This window comes from Protopterus annectens, chromosome 8.part0 (genome assembly GCF_019279795.1).
Source record: "Protopterus annectens isolate FY-2018-M chromosome 8.part0, PAN1.0, whole genome shotgun sequence".
In the NCBI taxonomy this organism is placed as follows: domain Eukaryota; kingdom Metazoa; phylum Chordata; order Ceratodontiformes; family Protopteridae; genus Protopterus; species Protopterus annectens.
Genome location: NC_056741.1, coordinates 1,108,435,081 through 1,108,450,359, shown reverse-complemented (window position 1 = coordinate 1,108,450,359; position 15,279 = coordinate 1,108,435,081). Strand labels below are relative to the sequence as shown.

Genomic DNA, 15,279 nt, shown 5'->3' with positions numbered 1-15,279 from the left:
TTCCACAAGAAATGCAATTATTAACTTTTACTGACATCGGTAAGGAGCAAGAAAAAGTTTCCCCAATGGGGTACTTAGCTTTAGTTGAAGACTTTGGTTCTGAACCTCGAAAATGAAAATTTCAGAAGTCGGTCGACAGGCACTTGCGAACTGCTTCTGCTTCAGGCACCGCACGGCAAGCAAGACTGATGTAGTGGCGTCGGCTGCATGTTTTATACCTCTGACGATCTGACATCATGGAAGAAGACAGAGCAACATACACAGGACCCAAGACTTTGCTAATCAGGCCAACTGAGGGCTACTGCAAGCAGATAACCCAAATGTGATGACTGCAGCAGTGAAACATGAAGAACATCATCCCTCCTTAGGGTCCGCTCAGGGCTCAGTTATCTGGGGACTCTGTTGCATACGTTGAGGATGAACAAAAATTGATAACATCAGATAAAGTTATGTACTCACCATAATGTTCCATCTGTGTTGTCCATTTTCATTCAGCTTCAACTCCCCACCATCCAACACTCTGTCTTTTTCGGTTAAAATTCCCTCAAGACAAGAACCACATTTGTGAGGACACAGTCAGCATCCCTTTCTCCTTTGGATTTGGACTCCAGTGATGGCATATTGCATAGTTCTTTGTTTATACTTCTTCTCTCAAGCTATATGTATTATCTGAGGTGAGATGGGACCAGAGCATTGTGGCTAGGGAAGAGCTTGAGACTTTGTAGGCTTCCGCAAGCAGTAGTAACGGCAGAGTCGGGTCAGAGACCCGTATACTGAGGTTGAATGAAAAAGGACAAAACAGATGGAATGATATGGTGACTACATAACTTCTTTTGACTAAATGGAAGAGAATCAAAAGGATAGGAGAGATCCAATTTTATTCCGGTATTTAAAGGGAGTAAAAATATGAATGCCTAATTATAAACCTATTAATATCACTTCCATTACTGGAAAAGGATTTGAAAGATGTATACTGAAACTAAAAATGACAGAATTATGAACACCACATAGATCCAGTGTAATTTGGATTTATAAGGATAAATCATCTTTAGATTGTTACTTTTTATGAAAAAACTCTCTTCATTACTAGATTTTTAGTTATTTCCTTGGATGTAACAGGGGTATTTGATAATCTTTCACAAATAGATTATCCTGAATTTAAACAGGATAAAAGTAAACAAGCATAAATCTAACTAGATTAGGGAGTGGTTGAAAAATGCAGTACAATGCATGTTGGTACAGAAGTACATTACAACTTGGACAGGCACCAGCAGGGGAGTGCCCCTAGGGTCTCTTTTGAGGGCTTGTGTTTAACATGGTTTTCTCTAGCTGTCCACCATCGTCTACATTTTGGGCATCAAAATCGCTAATAATTATAAGACTGGTACCAAAATTCAAGATACAACAGATATTGTAGATTTTAAATTTTATCTATCTACAGTAAAAGAATAGGCTGAGAAGAGTAATATGATAACTGAAACATACATTTATTCCCTAATACTATTTAATCCTTAATCGATCTGAAACTGTGGACCAAGTAAAATACCTTGGCACCATAAAAAAAATACATGGTCATTTAACACAGGGTTGCCAGATTTGTAAATGGTTAGGTAGGGACAAAAAAAAAAAAAGGTCTTTCTTGCGGAACTGCCTGCTCATCTGCATTACAGAGAAGTGGCTCCTTTGATTGGCTAATATGCCGGTATACGAGCTAATCACAAACTGCACAACAGAGCCTCTTCTGTTCAATGCAGAACAGCCCACTGTTTCACATTGAACAGAAGTGGCTCCGCTTTGCCATGTTTGACTGACTCATATGCTGGCATATCAGCCAATGAAAAATCACAAAGAGGAGCCTGTTTTACCGGTATTTTAAAAGCCAGTGCGGGACTCAGGACTGAGCTGCTGAACTCAGGACAGTCCCTCTCAAACAGGGATGTCTGGCAACCCTGTTTAAACATCATGTAATGTATGTAAAAGCAAAAGGAGAAAGACAGACTGGATTAATTATCAGCACTACTGAATCTAGAGATCAATCGATTCTTAAAGTATTACATACAATTATAATCAGTCCAGTTATACAATATAATCTATGTATTTGCCTCCTTACTGCGAGTAAAACCAAAAATTACTGAAAGAATACAAAGATGTTATAAAAAGGATTAATGTCATTAAGGAACTACCATACATTGACAGGCCATGACATCTAAAGTTGTAGACAGTATTATACAGCTATGTCAGGAATAAGTTTTGTTTAGCCTTTAATGTGGCCTATGATCTGATATTAACAGAAAAATAATGGTTTATATAATTCTTGAATAAAATTGATTAAGAGATAGAGGGCCTTGTTTTAAAGTTAAATGTAATAAAACAGTAAAAGCAGATCAGTATATTACACAAAAGATTCCCAGGCTGTGAAATGAGTTACCAACAAATGAAACATTCTATTTCAAAATTCTTGTTTAAAATAAGATTAGACTACTAGGCCACAGACTACATAAGAATGCATTATTAAAGTTCTAATGGAATGCTTATAGCTTACTATACAGTTGGTGCAGAGGGTTAAGGATGTGAGCTGTAACTCCTGTTTTACAAAGTCTGAGTCCCACACCCTCATTTGTAACTTAAAAGAAAACAGTTTAACTTAACCCTTAGGTTGCTTTTCTCCCTACAACATGGTTCCAGTATTGTGCAGGTACCAGAAACCTGCTTGTATTATAAGACTTTCATTTAGTTGCCTTGGAATCAAAGGAAGACAAAGCTCATCCGCCTTTTTTTTTTTAGCTTAACTTCTCACATACCTTAGAGGAATTTTTCTTCACCTGGAAGACATACCACAGACACAGAGAAATAAAGTTATGTACTTACTGTATCGTTCCATCTGAGTTGTCGATTTTCATGTATCCTCAATGGATGGGTTCAGTTCTGATCCTTCAGAACCGACTTGGCCATTTGCTAAAGCTCGTACCAACCAAAAACTCTTGAGCTTCCCCTTCTACCCACAATGCAACTGGTTCTTTACCTAAGATCAAGTCTGCTGACAGAATAAAAAGAAGGAAAGTAATTTTAATATTTTCAACAGGGACCATTTCTGAGTCGCTCAACATTTATAATGCACGAACAAGGTTCCTCAACAATAGGTACAAATATGACTCTGTCATTGTACATGTGGGTGTGAATGACCTGAGATGGACCTCTCTGGACTACATGAAAAGAGACACAGAGGAGCTCTAGGATTATGTAGCCCAGGTGGGTATGACCCCAGCCCTGAGCAGCCTCCTACATCACCCAGAATGATACCACAGTACAAGCAGAAAAATTATTGATTTCAACAATTGGCAAAGTTTCTGGTGTCATTCTAAGGGGATCCAGTATCTGTCTGCCTGGGATGACATGACTGACAGACCTCGATGCTTTGCCAGAGATGGCCTGCATCTGTCACCCCTGGGCTTCCGGATATTGCCCAAGGCTCTTGCCACCCCTATAGTGTCTTTTATAGGTGGTGTTCCAAAGAACAAATTACCACCATAACAGGTACAAACAAATGCAATCTGAGGGTTATGCAGCTCAATGCTAGAAATCTAAATCTCAAAATGCACTCACTCAAAGCACTCCTTAAAATGGAGAACACTGACATTTGTGCTGTAACACAGACCTGGTTCAAGGCAACAGAAAGCATCCCCCTCCACTACCAGGCTACAACTCATTCCACACCTTTTGGCCCCAGAATTTGGATTTAAGCTCCAAAGGCGGTGGTGTTTCCATATTCATAAAGGATGCTCACACCTCCAGACTGGTAGCCGAACATAACGCATCAGAGATACTTCAGGTGCAGCTAACATTGGGCAAGACAACAATTCAAGTCGTAGCCTGCTAGAGGTCCTCAACCATGTCCCAAGACACACACTCCACGTTCCTAGGCACCCTGGAGAATATTAGGGTCCAACCTAACACTCTCATACTGGGCGACTTCAACTACCCCTCCATTAACTGGAAAAACTACTCATGTACCAATACATTTGCCCAACGTTTCTTGGAATTCATTAATTCCAATGGCCTGGACTAGCTCGTTCTTACCCCCACTAGAGGCAGCAACATACTTGACCTGGTCATTATTAATATGGGCGACTGTTGCTCTACACCAATAGTCAACTCCTCCCTGGTTAGATCCAGCTAATCCACCCCCCCCCCCCCCGCAAAGGTAACCACCATGAAAAACTTCTCCAAAACTAACTTTGGGATCCTAAAAACAGAGGTGGCTAACTTCACAGCACCCATGCAAATGGAGAATAGTTGCAGAACCGCCGAATCAGACACCAATGCACCGTATGAACATGTACACAAATGCATGGATCTCGCCATACCCAAGAGAACCAAGACGCTCTCCTCCAAAAAAAGGAAGCCAATCTGGTGGCCGCCTGCATAAACAAACTCTACAGCAGGAGGAGGAAACTGATGTGGAATAAGGTGAAGTCCCATGACTGGAAAAACTCCCTTATCAGCCTCAACAAAAAGTTGAGATCCCTCATCAAATCTTATAAAGCTAGCTATGAAAACAGAACTGCAGCAGATAGTACAGACAACCACAAGGCCTCCTATAGTTATGTAAAGAATCTCCACGGCAATACACAGTTTGGTTTTGTGAAGGGTAGATCATGCCTGTTCAACCTGGTTGACTTCTTTGAGTCAGTCACCAGAGCTGTGCATGAAGGCAAGGTGGTTCATACAGCCTACCTTGATCTGGCCAATGCCTTTGATACTATTCCCCACTCTGGAATCATAGAAAAACACACTAAGCTAGGCATCAACCCCTATATCACTAGGTGGATTGCAAACTGGCTCACAGATAGAATCCAGAGTGTGAAAGTAGCTGACTCCAAGTCAGACTGCCAACCAGTCACGAGTTGAGTCCTACAGGGTTCGGTCCTGGGTCCTCTCCTGTTCGGTATCTACTTCTCTGAAGTCCAGGCCAACACGAATGGACTCTGGCCGACAAAGTTCACAGATGATTGCAAGTTGGAAGCTATTATTAACTCCCCAAGTGATGTTGACATCCTACAGAATGGCCTCACTGAAACCAACGACTGGTGTCGGAACCATGGCCTTAAGCTCAATGCCAAAAACTATGTTATCATCTTTGAGGAAAAACCCAGTTCCCAAGAATTACCACATTGATGGTAGTCCACTGAACGCAGAAGGCGTCATAAGAGATCTGGGAACACAGGTTGACAGTAACCTCTCTTTTGACCACCACATTGCCACTGTGGTCAGAAATTCCTTATATGTGGCACATCTCATTACTAAGGGTTTTGCATCCAGGAAGAAAGAGCTCATTGTCTCCCTCTACTCTTCCCCTCATTAGGCCAGTCGAGTACAATGCCCCATTTGGCATGTACCTCACTAGACACCTGCAACAACTGGAGAGGCCACAAAAGTACCACACAAAGAGGATCCTAGGCCTTAAACACTTGCCCTACATGGACAGACTCAAAAAAACTCCAACTATTCTCCGTCTCATATCGCCTACTTACAGGCGATCTCTGCTTGACTTACAAACCCATGTCTGACTCAGCTCTGTTAGAAATGCTACATCTAAAGAAATCCCACTCCCTCCACACCACATGCTCCAGAGACTTTAACCTCATTACCACAATCAACAGAACAAGCTAGAGGGACAGGTTCATAACCCAGAGACTGTCCATGCTATGGAATAGACTTCTCATACATGTCAAACAGAGCACCTCACTGGTCCTCTTCAAGAGAAACCTTGATGAATGGATGGGAAATAGAAAATTCACCCTGGGGATCACTCCAGTGGCTCTACTCGACAGAGGCACTGGGAACTAAGGTCGGGTGGCATGATGCCAGGGTAATCCTATGGGCTAGGCTTGTAAAGGCTCCAGGGTTATTAGCCTAGTACACACTTATGAACCTATAAATAATCAGCCAGATTAGGAATAGTTAGAAACCACCTGTTCTTCCAAAAAAATTTGGGAGGGGGTTGGAGGGTGGGGAGTTGAGGATACATGAAAATCAGCAACTCAGATGAAATGTTATGGCAAGTACATAACTTCTTTATCTGAAGTTGTCTATTTTCATTTTATCCGCACAGGATGGGACAGAGTCCCCAGCTACCTTATTTCCTGGGCAAACTAAGGAAAGCTATTCCTAAGCACAATTGAGCCAAATGATGCTCCAACCCTGGAGAACAGATCCAATTTGCAATGAGTAATAAAAAGTATGGAGCTTAGCCCATATTGCAGTTGCACATATATCGTCCGAGGATGCTTTAGCCTGAAAAGCAGCTGAAGTAGCTACAGTTGTTATCGAATGAGGCTTTGGCAGTTTTGAAAAAGTAATACCAGATTTGGAATATGTAAAGGAAGTATTTAGCCAGCCATTTTGCCAAAGTGACTTTAGATACGGCTTGTTCCAATCAGGTATGTGAGAAGGAGATAAAAAGCTGATCTGATTTTCTAAAGTCTTTTGTCCTATGTAGGCAGAAGCATAATGGTCTATGTACATCCAAAGAATCTAAACAATACCCCCCTTTATTGGAATAGCTGGGGGAAGAAAACTAGCAAGTTAGTACATGCACTGATGTTTTCAGAGACCATTTTTGGAAGGAACGAAGGGTTGATTCTGAGTGAAACCCTGTCCTTATGAAAGACTAGATATGGAGGTTTAGATGATAGGGCTTGAATCTCTGAAATTCTTCTGGCAGAAGTGAGTGCTACTAACAAAATAGTCTTCCAGGAAAGGAACTTAATATCACAAGTGTTTGCAAGTTCAAAGCGTTGTTGAGTAACTGCTTGCAATACTAAATTGAGGTCCCATGGTGGAGTAAGGTCTGTGAAGGGAGATCATAACAGAAGAGTACCCTTCAAGAAAGACTGACAGAGTTTGTGAGAGGCCACAATATGGAAGTTGGAGATGGCTGCTAGTTAAACTTTGATGGTGGAGGCAGAGGCCACATTATCAAAAAGCAATGCCAAGAACTTTAGGATTTCATGAATTGGAGCTGAAAGGGGTTCAGTGTCATTCTGCAGTGCCCAATATACAAATTTCTTCCATTTACTAGAATACTGTTTTCATGTAGAAGGCTTATGAGATGATAGTAGCATGCGAACAGGAGAAGACAGCATAGGAGGCATAGCTACTTCTACTATTGTCAGCTTGAGATTGTGAATGTTAGGATGGATCATGCCTGTTGGGTTGGACAGGAGATCTGGAAATGGAGCCAGTATCCAAGGTTGCTGGACTAAGTGAGGCCAAACAAAAGGGAACCAAATCTGTTGAGGCCAAAATGGGGCTTATGAAGATGACTTTGCTTTTCAACCGGACGGCTTTTTGAAGGAATTTGGGAATCAAAGGTATTGGAGGAAAGACAAAGGAGACCGGGAGGCCAATCATGAAGAGTATCCCTCAGGGCTTCCACCACTGGGGGAATTAGGGCAAAACAGCTGCTGCATTTGTTGTTCGGGGGGAGGCAAACAGATCTCAGCAAGGCTGGCCCCATGGCCAAAAAATTTTTATGGACACTATCTGAGTGAGAGACTACTTGTGAGGTAGAAGAATGGACCTGCTTAGCTTGTCTGTTATCACATTGGACATCCCCAGAATGTGCATTGCTATGAGAAAGCGGTTTGATGAAATTACCCATTGCCACACTCTAAGGGCTTCTCGACAAAGTGGATAAGACCTGGTTCCTCTTTGCTTGTTGATATACCAGACCACTGAATGTCTGTTTGGATCACAATTGTACAAGAAGGGAGAGCATCCTGAAAGGCTTGCAATGCTAAGAGCACTGCCCTCATCTTTAGAACACTAATGTGTAATGAGGCCTGTATTGGGGACCAAGTGCCTTTGACTGTCTTCCCACTGTAATGCACCTCCCACCCCTGCAGGGAGGGGTCCTTGGTCACTGCGGCCTTAGGCTGAAGGGGAGAAAAGGGGCATCCTTGTAGAATTTGTTCTGAATGAGTCCACCACATTAGATCTTCCTTGCAAATCCTGGTGATGGAAATTGGACTGGACATGGGATGGGTGAGAATTGATCATTGTGCTGCAAGCAACCACTGTGGAATTTGCATATGGTATCTGGCCAGGGGTACAAGCGTTATTGATACTGCCATGGAGCCCAATATTCAGGGAACTAGTTTGGCTGGCACTTTGTTCTTGCTGATTACACTCTATACTTGTCTTTCAATTGTCCTTGGTCTTTGTAGAGGAAAAGAGGCTATGGTGGTTTTTGTGTTTAAAATGGTGCCTATAAATTCTAGGACTTGGTTTGGCTGTGACATTTCTCATAGCCGACAGTTACTCTCAAAGAGAAGCAAATTTGAATAACCTTTTGCCTGTCTTCTACAAGTTGATGCCTGGTCGTGGCAGTGATGAGTCAGTCATCTAGGTATGGAAGCACTCGGAATCCGTCCAGTCTCAAGTGAACTTCTACTATTGCCATGCATTTGGTGAACTCCCAGGAGGCCATGGTGATACCAAAGGGCAGTACTCTGAATTGGAAGTGACTGGCTCTCGGCCAGAAATGTAAAAACCTCCTGGATTGCCTGTGCATTTTTATGTGATAGTATGCATCCTGGAGGTCTACGGAGCACATCCAGTCATTCTTTTCCAGAAACGGAAGAAAGGACTGAACTGACACCATCCAGAATTTGGTTCAACAAACTGATTTATTTAGCTTGCTGAGATCTAGAATAGGTCTCCAGTCCTGTCTTTCTTGGCACTAAAAATAACCTTAAGTAAATTCTGGATCCTATCTGGTCTGGGGGGACGTTTTGGATGACTTGTTTTTCTGGCAGCTTTTGTATTTCTAGTGCTGCTTGTTGCCTTTGACTGGGTAGAACATGCAGGATTTTTTGTAAGAGAATGGGGTTAGTGAAAAGGGAATAATATAACCTCTGGATGTAATTCCCTGCACCCATTTGTTGGAAGTTATATGCAGGCAGGATCTGCAGTGTAGGGAAAAATGACCCCAACTGCCTCCAGATGAGGGTACTCAGGTCTCCTTTCAGGAGCGCTGAAAAGGTTTACAAAAAATGAGTCTTGAAAGCCTTGGTTCTGTGGACCACCTCTGCAATGAGGGTGGCATCTTCCATTGGAGCTTGCCCCATGCCCCTGGGGGAGCTCTCACTACATGTGTAAGGAACAAACCCCTGAGACTTCTTAAACCACATTCTTCCACCAATGCATTGGTTCCTCGAGAAAAATCTCTGAAGAATGTAAAAAGGCACGCCCACTGCAGAGAGCATATTTCCATCCTCTTCATACCCAGTGTGTCCAACTCTGGACCCAAACAAGGAAGTGTCATCAAAGGGAGCATTGATGAAAGTAGACTTGCAGGGTTCCACGAAGTCACACAAATGCATCCAGGTGTGTCTCCTTAAGGTTATACCGGAACTGATAGCTGTCATCCATTTGGTTGCATGATATATGAGCCTCATGGATGAGTTGGAAACAGACATCGGGGGACAAAATGAGACATTACAGAATCCCAAACCTTGTCAGAAATGGCTCCTGAGAGGGTATTCAAAAATCTAATTAGATCCCTCTACAACCTTGTAAAATGTGCCAGGTAATTCAAAGACCGTAAGGAAAAGGTTGAAGCATAAATTTGCTTCCCTATCCTATCCATCGTCCTAGATGCCTTATTAGGAAGATGAATAGTGGAACTTTCATCTGTCAGTTCCTTTTTGGTGGCTGCTGCCACAACCATGGCATCTACTGGTAAGCCCTTGGTCCAGAAGGGTTTGTCTACAGGTGCAGCTATGATTTTGTCTGGTCTCTGGGGTATTGGCTCAGTAGAATCAGGGGCCTTCCACACCCGCTGAGAGATCAACTCAATGAGCTTATCAGCAGTCGGTGTCACCCAGAAGGTAGATGGTCAGGTGCCAAAGGCCTGCAAGTATACAGACAACTTTGATGTAGCACTGCTGGGCTGCCAACCAACTCTTTGTTTCAAAATTTCCAGAATGTCTTCAAAGGATACATCATCAAGAGGTGATCATGGGGATCTTCTGCCCTCCTCAAAATCTTTGTCTTCAGTGTATGATCATCAGGGGAATTGATGTGCTTCCTCTTACACTTCTTCTGAGGAATCTCCTCAGTGGGAAGCTCTGGGGAGGTGTCAGAAGAAGGTCCCAAATGTGGGGTTCCCTGAGGCCTCGACACCTGCAGTCCAGCCTGTCCAGCTGGGAGGAAGTGGATGAGGCTCTGGCACAAGGATGGACCTGGAAAGGTTGTTCCAAGGGGGGGTAGACCCAAATGGTGTCTTGAAACAACAAGGCCCTCTCCATCACCTCGAAAGCCGATCCACCATTGGTAGGAAGGGATTCTGGGCTCAAAAGAACAGAGCTTGGCACCACAGTCTCCCTCCAATCAGGGCAGATCCCTCCAAAGGCAGAAGCCGGGGCCGAACTGATCCGTACTGAAGCTCCAAGGAGAAGAGATGACTCTGATAAAACCTGGGTTGACTCAAACTCCTTGGAACCAACAGGACAGACATGCCCCAGGAAGTCTCCACCTCTGAGTGGGCCAGAGACCTCAGGGATACCATTGGTGCCAATGAAGAAGACAACTTCAGCACAGAGACAGTAGGTGCTGGATAACTCAGAACAGAGAACTCTGAACTTACCAAAGAAGTCAGAGAAAAAGTGCTTGGAGATGTGGAAGCGGTAGGACCTTGATCCAACATGGTAGGAGGCCTAGAGGTTCCAGTAATTCCCTGCGCCAGAGAATCTTCCTCACTACTTTCTCCAGCTCTTCTTCAGTAAAGCTTCTGGAGGAACAAGTGGATTTGGCTGAAGATGAAGTTGGTTGAACCAGATGGTGCTGATAACTTATCCTTATCTGAGGCTGGTGCTAATGGACCTGTCAGTACCAAAGGTTCAGTACTTGTTTCCAAAGCAACTGATGGAACTGACTGTATCAGCACTAAGGATCTGCATTTCTTAGCCTCTGTGGATTTCACTGAGGAGGAGGAAGCAGGACTGGGCACAGATGATTTATACTTATGCTTGTGAGATTCAGAAGGCAGTGATCCAGAAATGGCCTCTCCGAAGGAAGAGGGCAGCAAACCTTTTAATGTCAATTTATTTCTCAGCTCCAACAAAGCCCTATGGCTAAAGGCATGGCAGATGGAGCAATCCTCCTGTAGATGTAATGGTCTCAAACAAAAAACACAAAGGGAGTGGTGATCATAGAATAGAATCTTATGTGAACACTTTGCACATCTCTTGAAACCAGAAGGGGCTTTCTCTTATCCGTTACTTCTGTCCGCCATGGATGCGGGAAAGAAAACACCACAACATGTACTCAAAGAGTTAAACACTCACAGAAAAACAATCACACCAAAAAACTCAGAAGAAAATATATATATATATATATATATATATATATATATATATATATATATATATATATATATATATATACACATACATACACACACACACACACACATATATATATATATATATATATACATACGTACATACATATATTTTATGGGTAACAGGAAATACAAACAATGGTAGTATGAAGGAGGATATCAAGAGGTAGGGAAAGAGATATTATCAATAGTATCTAAGAGTATAAAAAGTATGAAAAAACAGAAACAGAAAACTAGCAAAAGGTGTGATGACTAGTAAAGATGAAGGTTTTATAACGAGGGGGAAATTAGAAAAGGACGGATTACAAAAAATTCACTTATCTGTTTTTAAGTTTAACAGTAACACAAAACCACGTATGAAGCTGAAAATGGCAAACGATATCTGAGGTAATGAATCAGTTGCATTATGGGCAGAGGGGGAAGCTCAAGAGTTTTTGGTTGCCATGGGCTTTAGCAAGTGGCCGAGTCGGTTCTAAAGTATCAGACTCAAACCCATCCATTCAGGATAACATGAAAATTGACAACTTCAGGTCTGTAGTTTACCCTGTCAGGTACTGCTGACAGTCTTATACTAGTAATTAATTTGCTGATGTCAGGAGCTTAGCAAGTGCTATAACAAAGACAGAGAGGTGTGAATCTGTTTCCACTGTCTTTATTGCAGGGAAGAAGAGAACTTACATGAATTCACACCTGCTTCCAATGTAGCATTTCATAGCAAAACAGCACAAATTAGATCACTCAATGGTTCAAATATCTTCTGACACATTTACATAAGAATCATCATAGTACTGAAATGCTAAGCTTTAAACTTTATGTTAGTTGCTTATACTACTTTATACATTATGATTAAATATAGTAAAGATGTCTGTGATATTTAGAGAAAAGCCAGAAAATATTTTTCTTTCCATATACACTAGACATATAATCCAGCACAGAGTACAGATGAAGCACTGCATACCTAAACTACCAAGCAAAGACAGGGTGAAACACTGACACAAAAAAACCAAACACTCCATTTTTTTTACTAATCAGGTCCCTGAGTGTGGCATTAATGCAATACATATGTAAATATGGTAAGAAGTACTGTGTAAGGAAAACAATAATTGACACATGAACTGAATGGGAAGAATAAAAGCATGACACAAAGCGCAAACAAGATGTGGGTGAAGTGTATAAAAGACAGGAATGAAGGTGAGGAGGCAACTGTTGTGCAACACTGGGGAAAAAAGCAGAAGAAAATGGACTGAAAGTACACTGCAACGTTTCTTAAAATATTAAGTGTATTATCAACATACCATACTTCCTAACGCTGTGCACAATGAATGCAGAAAATAGATGATGAGCAGAAATTCTTGAATCTGTGTTGTTCATTTTTAACACTGTACCAGGCAGAATACAGACATATGGGTAACATATTGTGAATGGATCATCTTTATTTGACATCCATGTTGTGCTTGTCTCATTGGCAATACCTGTGTTCATATTGCTTACCAAACCATTGTACTGAAAATGTTTAATGTGGGGCAGTGCTAATGTATGTTTTCAAAGACAGATGTTGGCAATATCTGTTGGTTCAGTATAAGTAGTGCCATTGTGCAGTAGCTCAGAGCACCCCTGTGTATTGTTATGCAGGTTATTGACGTATCTACAGAATGCCTTGTGGTTATCTTTAGCATCTGTTGCAATTTTGTTTTCATAACTAGCTTTGGAGTCTTTAATAAGGGATCTCAGTTTTTTGCCGAGACTTACAAGGGAATTGTTCCAGTCTTGGGACTTGGCCCTTTTCTGCAACAGTTTTTTTCTTCTGTTGTAGAGTTTGTTAATGGCAGGGGACCACCAGATTGGCTTCCTCTTTTTTGGAGGACATGACCTTGATTCTGTTAGGGATAGCTTGATCCATGCACTTGTGTAAATGCTCATACAGCACGCCTTGGTGTATGATTCCACAGCCATACACCCTTTTCCCTGTTTGCGTGGGTGATGTGAAGTTTGACACTTCTGTCTTCAGAAGAGCAAAATTGGCTTTGGAAAAGTTTTTGACTGTGGTTTCCTTCATGGGGGTGTGGGTGGAATATGAATATCGACTGTGATTAACTTATAGTCAGATCTGACCAGGGAGGAGTTGATCACTGGTGTAGAGCAGTAGTCCCCCATGTTACTGGTGACCAGACAGAGAATGTTTCTGCCTCTGGTGGGGGTGAGAATAAGTTGGTCCAGGGCGTTGGAGTTAATGAATTCCAGAAATCGTATGGCAAATGAGTTGGAGCAGGAGTAATTTTCCCAGCTAATGGAGGGGTAGGTAAAGTCCCCCAGTATAAGGGTATTAGGTTGCACCTTATGATTTCCAGAGTGTTCAGGAAAGCAGAATGGGAGTCTTGGGACATAGTGGGGGATCTATAGCAGGCTACAACCTGGACTGCCATTTTATCCAGTGTTAGTTGTACCTGAAGTATCTCTGATGCATTATGTTGGGCAGCCATTCTGAAGGTGTGTGTGTGCCCTTTATGAAGCTGGATATGCCACCCCTTTGAGGCTTTGGTCCACACCTCCGCAAAAGTGGGTGTGTGTTTTGTGTTACTATGTGAGAGGTGTGGTGGTGTGTGATCTGGTGGGCTGTGTGTTCTGTGTGGTGTGGAATGCGTGTTTACCTTCTCCTCTTGACTGGCTAGCCCAGTCTTGGTTTGATAGAGCGTGGCTTCCATTTAGGTTATGTACGTGCATCTCTCACAAGTGGATGTGTTAGTAGGTAGGAGGAGAGGGTTATCTGTGTACATGAGGCGGTTGCTACATTGTCTCAGGATGCCCAGGTTCATCAGGTTAATAAGAGAAAGTGTAGGGAACTGACCTTTAGACATGCTTGGATAGGTGCTTAGTATTAAGTACTGTAGCTGTTTTGCAAGTACTGTAGCTGTTATTCAAATACTTTATTTGTTACTCTTTTTTATAATAACTAATGCTGTGTTGCTAGTGCTATTAGCAGTTTGTACAACTACAACGACAGTTGCAAGAGGTTCTGAGGAAGTGCTGGGTTTAGAGGTCTGATTTCAGTGCTCAGAGATGAAAGCTAACAAGATCTAGGGGAAAATTTGAAGAGACTTTAAGACACCGATAATAGTTAACCCTAGCTTAGCAGTGCTGCGCGATACACAAACACAGGTTTTTAAGTCAAAAAGCTGAAAGGGAGAGAAGCAGCAAAAACAGCCAATAAAACCAGTTCTTGAGCTGGAAACCACTCCTCTTAGCAATAGACAGTATGTCTAGCATGATTCATATAAAGCAGACTTGAAATGGATTACAGAAAAGAGAAAAGCTTGAAGAAAACTAAGATCATGTTGATGTCAAACCCCACTGGCAGCCATTTTGTGGAAAACATATTCAAATTCTATTTGAAGCACTCAGATTTGATTTTGAGTCAGGGTGAAGAGAGAGTGGAAAAATACATTTTTGTAAGTTTAAAGATAAAGCTTTATTTTAAGCAAACATTGCTCTTGGATTACCCCTGAAAAGGAACTGTGTGATCAATGGGCCTACTTGGTTAAAAACCTGGGTATAATTTATTCTACCAATTTTTATGAAACCCCTTGAACAGCGAATGGAGTAATATATTTTAATAAATTAAGGTCTCAATATTTAGTTCTAGATCTGCTTGATTTACCTACTACTTAACGCACCCACAATATTATAAACATTGTAATAATCAGCAGCACATATTACATCAAAAGGCAGAGTTTCATGAAAATAAATCAGATAAATATACTGAGTCTATTGCTGGTTTTGAATGTGTTGTCTTTGCCACTGACAACTGTAATGAAGAAAACAGATATATCATTGAGTTACAAAGTAACCCATTTAAATAGCTAGGGAATATATAA

At 41.9% G+C, this 15,279-nt stretch overlaps 1 protein-coding gene across 2 annotated transcripts in view; it reads right to left on the bottom strand.

Moving 5' to 3' along the window:
- CGN (cingulin) overlaps positions 1-15,279 on the bottom strand; it is a 1,354,172-nt gene that overhangs the window by 77,814 nt on the left and 1,261,079 nt on the right. The gene's annotated exons all lie outside the window — the stretch shown is intronic.